Source organism: Eurosta solidaginis, chromosome 2 (assembly GCF_040869045.1).
Source record: "Eurosta solidaginis isolate ZX-2024a chromosome 2, ASM4086904v1, whole genome shotgun sequence".
Classification (NCBI taxonomy): Eukaryota; Metazoa; Arthropoda; class Insecta; order Diptera; family Tephritidae; genus Eurosta; species Eurosta solidaginis.
Window position 1 is genome coordinate 18,745,214 of NC_090320.1, and position 6,245 is coordinate 18,751,458.

The following is a 6,245-nucleotide window of genomic DNA, read 5'->3' on the forward strand; positions in this document are numbered from 1 at the left end:
TGTGCCATGAAAAAGAAAATAACTTGCAATCCGAAAGCTTTCTATAATTTCGTGAACTCTAAACGTAGGGTTAAAGGCTTTCCTTCTGGTATGAAATACCGTGATGATATCTCTAGCGATGATCAAGTTATTGCTAACTTATTTGCACAATTTTTCAAATCTAACTACTCCGCTGAATTAATTTCTTTGTCTAGTGAATACCCGTATCGACTTAACTCAATTAACGCAATTAATATTCCATCAATGTCTCCAGAAGTGGTTCTTACATATTTAACTTCTTTGAAGGAATCTTATAAATACGGTCTGACACACATTTATCTGCCCCTAATTGATTTATTCAACATGTCCCTAAAACATGGAGTCTTTCCTTCTGCTTGGAAGGAATCTTTTCTAATACCCCTCCACAAAAACGGCAGTAGGTCATGTGTAGAAAATTATCGAGGAATTGCAAAATTGTCTGCCATCCCAAAGGTGTTTGAAGCCATTGTTACTAATCAGCTAATACTGTTTTCACACAGAAACTTAATGATCTCATTTCACCTTCTAATGAAATCGTAAATTTTTTGCTTTCACACAGAAGTATCTGCTCGATTAGTATGCCAGATGAAATGTCAAAATAATAATAACAATAATAAGATCGCGGATTTAAAATGTTAATAACAATAATATTGAATTGGTTTAGAAAGTAAACGTACAATGCAGGAAAATAATTATTTAAAAGAAATATTCGTTGCATGTACTGCAAGTATGCAAGCTTTGCAATCGATGCAAGCAAGTTACGACAACGCCGTTGCTTTGCAAAGAAAACGAAAGGAGAAGAATTTTTTAATTTTGCAGCATCTGAGACGACAGCAGATGTACCTTTACTGGTTAATGGCAACGAAAGCCTCTCGGCGATCCCTCTGGAAATTGGTAAGTCAATTTATAGTTTGTAACACACTGTCCGGTTATAGGTAATTCTTTTTATTACAGGGACGGCCCTCATCTTTCTGGGAAGTCACTTGTGACTGCAACGACGACGATTTTTTTAAGACACACTCCCGCATGCATCGTACCAGCTTTGAAACCCTCTGCAGCTTCCTAAAAAATTTGCAGAAGTCGGACACAAATTGGCGACTTGCGATACCACTTTCGAAACGGGTTGCTATTGCTTTATTTACTCTGGGATCAGCTGGAGAATACAGAGTGGTATCAGAGCTTTTCGGAGTTGGAATATCGACGGTATGCAAAATTTTATGGGAGTTCTGTGAGGAAGTTTACGAAGCAATGTCAGCGCAATTTATTAAAAAATTACCACCTACTCTAGAAATTATAGCTGATCTCGTGGGTGGATTACATCGTCTAGGTTTTCCACAATGTCTAGGGGCAATAGGTAAGGACAATTACATGTATTTATGCACATGTACGGGAATAACCATTTTTACCTAGATGGGTGTCACATCGAAATAAAATCAAATCCAGAAGATGCAGTCGATTATTACAACTACAAAGGATGGTATTCCATTATATTATTAGCTGTAGTGGATTACAGGTAGGTACACTATGTTGTAGTTCTTGCCATGAATTGGTGCTAATTATGTTATTTTTCAATTTAGATATCGTTTTTTATATGTGAACATCGGCTCTCCAGGACGATGCAGTGATTCACAGATTTATAATGCCTCTTTAATGAAGAAAGTAATGGAAGAAAATGAACTACTGGCCGCGAGTAAAAAGGAAATAGGTGGCGTAAATATGCCAATATGCATCATTGGAGACTCTGCGTTCCGATTTTCCACCACTTTGATGAAGCCGCACTCTTTTTCTATAGCGCTAACTGAAACTCAAAATCTTTTTAATTATAATCTTTAAAAATGTAGAAGGGTGTCTGAAAATGGCTTTGGCCAGCTAAAAGGACGATTCCGTCGAATTGGAAAAGGTTTAGACAATAGAATTGGTAAGGCAGCTATTATAATTAGGGCATGCTGCATCATTCATAACTTCCTAAATGAAATGAATGATAAAATAAATGACTTGTGGCTGGAGAGGTTCCAAGAAGTAGGAAGAAGTCATGAAAGATCGCAGTTTAATGTTGTGATTGGCGACAATGATCCATCTACTGAAGAAATAAGACGAGGACTATGCAATTATTTTAGTACGTACATATTTTATTTATTATTTTTATATGTTGATGACATTAAGATTTAGAAATGTATGTGATATTCATAAATTTTTTTTTTTTATGTGATATTCAATTTTTTTTATTTAAAAATGCCAATATGCCGTTTTTGAGTTTTTTATTGTCTTGGGCTATTTGTTTCAATGCGTTGACCTTCTCTTCCTCAATTTTCATGAATTTGTTTTCGTTTTCTTCACTTTTTTTCATGTAATTAGTTATTTCCACTGACACCGCCTCAAATTTCTCCATGACTTTCGTGTGAACACTGACAATATTTTCTTTCTTTTTAGATTCGATCGCAGACTAGCCTGGTAGTGGCGACGGTGGGCTGGACCAGGGCTGCGGTGTAGAAGGGGTAGATGTCAGTTGTGGTGATGGTGTTGATGGTACTGAAGATGCGGTACTTGATTATGTGTAAAATAAAAATTTTAATAAAAATATGGCATGTTTTTAATATATTCGTAACACAATAAAAATATAAACCGAGCATTAACATTGTTTCTCTGTTTTTTTTTTTTTATTAAGTAGAAGAAAATGAAAAAGTTCTGCAGGGCGATATCAAAAGCCCTTGGAGTCTTGGCAGGAATACTGTTCGTGGTATTACATATATAAATAAATTAGCGGTACCCGACAGATGCTGTTCTGGGTTACCCTGGTCCCCATTTTGGTCAATAAACGCCCCCACATATACAACTACCACCACTCCCTTTTAAAACCCTTATTAATACCTTTAATTTGATACCCATAACGTACAAACACATTCTACAGTCACCCCTGGTCTACCTTTATGGCGATATCTCGAAAAGGCGTCCACCTGTAGAACTAAGGCCCACTCCCTTTTAAAATACTCATTAACACCTTTCATGATACCCATATCGTACAAACAAATTATAGAGTCACCCCTGGTCCATCTTTATAATGATATCTAGAAAAGGCGACCACCTATAAAACTATGGCCCGCTGCCTTTTAAAATATCCATAGGACGTCCCTGATCTCTCCAGTTTTTTCGTCTCGCTGACATTATCTGCGACCTTATTTACAACATGGACGCCCCAAATTTCGACCATTTTAAACATCCACATCGATGGCTCTACGCTACCGGCTGCCCTACACCCCAAAATCTTGGGTGTGACGTTTGATCAGGATCTACATTTTGGTGAGCATGCAGCCGCAATTGTACCGAAAATCCAGAGCCGTAATATAATTCTCAAATTCCTTGCTGACAGTACTTGGGGAAAAGACAAAGAAACGCTCATTACCATATACAAAGCAATTGGCCAGCCGATTGCATGCTACGCGTCCCCTATATGGTCGCCAAGCCTAAAATCTACTCAGTGGAAGAAGCTACAGGCCTGCCAAAACACTGCTTTCAGAACCGCCACCGGCTGTCTCCTTATGTCCCCAGAACACCATCTAAAAATTATTATCCCTAAAAAGACGTAACGTTTAAAATTGAAAAAGTAACAGGCGTCGGTGATCCCCCCGAAGGACCCATTTCCGCTTTTTCTTTCCTAAAACAAATTATGTTTGCTTAGTCCCACTTTTAATTTAATTGATATATAAATATGGTAATTTTATACGACAGCATGACACTGCTAATACGCGTCCAATATTAAGAGAGGTGTCAAACGACGCGTCTTGATATCAGTATTAATAATTTTAACTCCCTCAAAAGATATTAACGAAAAACCGAAAAATGACCCGCGGGTCCCTCCGAAACCGGGGGTTACTTTAGCTCACAACTGCTAAAACCCAACCAAAAATATCAGGACCACGAATCCGAGAGCGGAAATTCAAAATTTTATTTCTGTCAAAAGTTATTTCCAAAAAACCGAAAAATGGCCCGGAGCGCTCCGAAACCGCAGGTGGGATCCATAGTATTTTTGCGCAGAACACCTTTCTGAGTTGGTGGCCTTCGGCCGCGCTTATAAAAAATAACCCTGGGCTATGCCATGCCAAGTCCGGGTGTGTGGTATAACCGTGGCTACTGCCACGGTGATGGACAATTTTTTTGTGGGTACAAACACAACAACAACCACATGAAAATCGCCAACTTCAACGGCAAATATCTCCAGACATAGATAAAATTTTTCTTTCCGCCATCGGATTATTGTTCCCGAGATTAATACGCATCTTTTGACACCACTCTCGATATTTTTGGTAGCGTATTAGCAGTCGACCCCTCAACTAGACTATTACCCATTTTTTTTTGCCAGAACACCTTTTTGCATTGGCGACCTTCGGCCGCGCTTATAAAAAATTACCCTGGGTGGGTCCAACACCGGTTTGGAAAACAAAACTATATCCGCGCAAAACACTTATGTTCACAATTTTTTGTGGGTACGCCAACAACAACACCCACATGTAAATCGCCAAATTCAACTGCAAATATCTCCGGACAGAGATAAAATTTTTATTTTCTGGTTTCGGATTATTGTTGTCGAGATTATTACGCGTCTTTTGACACCTTTGATATTTTTGGACGCGTATTAGCAGTGTCATGCTGTCGTATAGAATTACCATAAATATTTTCTTACCGGTATCGCTGGGTAAAATTTGCGATCTTGACTTGAATATCTCGAGCGGTGTAATTGTAGCCTAACTTTGCCAACTCGTTTGCCATCTCTTTATATATATGGCCATTCTTTCGCGAAGATCGAAGATCAGCAGCACGCACTTCCCACAAATCCAGGATAGCCACTTCGCCATCTCCAGCCCAAAACGATCGTTTTCTTTTAGGTTTTGGTGCTAAAGGAACAAAATTCATTTAATTTTTAATGTCCATGTGTGTATATAAAAAGTATATATATTTATTTACTCACTATCACTATTATTTTGCATTATGAAAACAACAAATTCTTGTTTTTTTTTTCCGTCTTTGAATACTCGTTTTGTGAGTATTGATGATGGCACGGATCTTTATGTGTCCGTATAGCGCCAGGTTGTACTTGAGTATATATATGAATTTAATTAGATTTTTATGGCGTCACGCCAGATATTCCGTTATTTATGTATGTATATATAAATTTGAGGTTAGGTTTTTTATTGGCACCACGCCATTTTTCCAATGTGACTGATTCCTATTAGGAGTGCATAAAACCGCCCTAACTCCTGGTCAGGGAGGCACCGCATCTCCTAACTCCGCCAAAAAGCCCGAGGGAAGCACAGAAGCCAACCCTGAGGCCTATCTTGATTTACAACTCAAGCAAAAAGTCTGAAAAAATCGACGTTGAGCTGAGGATGACACTGAACGTCCACTCGCGCAAAAAGACAAGAACGGAATGAAAACAACAAATTCTGGTTTTTAAATTCAATTAAATTTTTTTAGCGCATATAATGACATTGCTAACTGACAGACAATGACATTTACTTTGACAAATGACATTTTTAAGCACTGAACACACCAAAAACTAAGAAGCGGAACGCGGCCAACAGAGTTGCATTGTGCTTTTGACTTCATTAGGCATTCGATTAGCTACTAATGAAATAATTATAGATTCGAATTTTGTAGGGAAGATTGAGCTCAATAAGCGTCTTAATGTAGAAAATTGCCTTTATTATTCAATAGGCCGTCTGTGTGAAATTAGTATAACATTTTCCATTTCTGACATTTTAATGTATGCTGATGATGTAAAACTTTTTAGGTCTTATGCGTCTATTGAAGAACGTCCATTGCTTCAAGCGGATTTAAACTGCTTAGTTGCTTGGTGCAACGCGAATTCAATAAATGTAAGTTCATGTGCCTCTCTCGGAGATCTTTGCCAGCAGCTTCTTACGTAACTGATAATTTTTGTCTTGCATCAGTAAATTATTTTGTTGACTTGGGAGTCACGATGGATGCTAAACTTAGTTTCAACCTTCATATTATGACTACTGCCAATAAGGCTAGAGGTGTTCTATCATTCGTGAAGAGATGGTCTAAAGAATTTAGTGACCCTTATGTAACCAAAGCCCTTTTTACCACATTAGTTAGACCGATAGTAGAATATGGATCAGTAATCTGGAATCCGCGATATCAAGTTCATGCAGATAGGCTTGGGTCAATACAGAAGCAATTTTTACTTTTTTCTTTAAGGTATTTAAATT

At 37.9% G+C, this 6,245-nt stretch overlaps 1 long non-coding RNA gene across 1 annotated transcript; it reads right to left on the bottom strand.

The window, feature by feature from the left end:
- Positions 1–2,212: 2,212 nt before the first annotated feature.
- On the bottom strand, positions 2,213–5,393 carry LOC137242009 (uncharacterized). Its single transcript, XR_010950050.1, has 3 exons — positions 4,982–5,393; positions 4,697–4,907; positions 2,213–2,561 (listed from the first exon to the last, which is right to left on the bottom strand). It is a non-coding gene; the product is annotated as an uncharacterized lncRNA (long non-coding RNA).
- Positions 5,394–6,245: the final 852 nt, after the last annotated feature.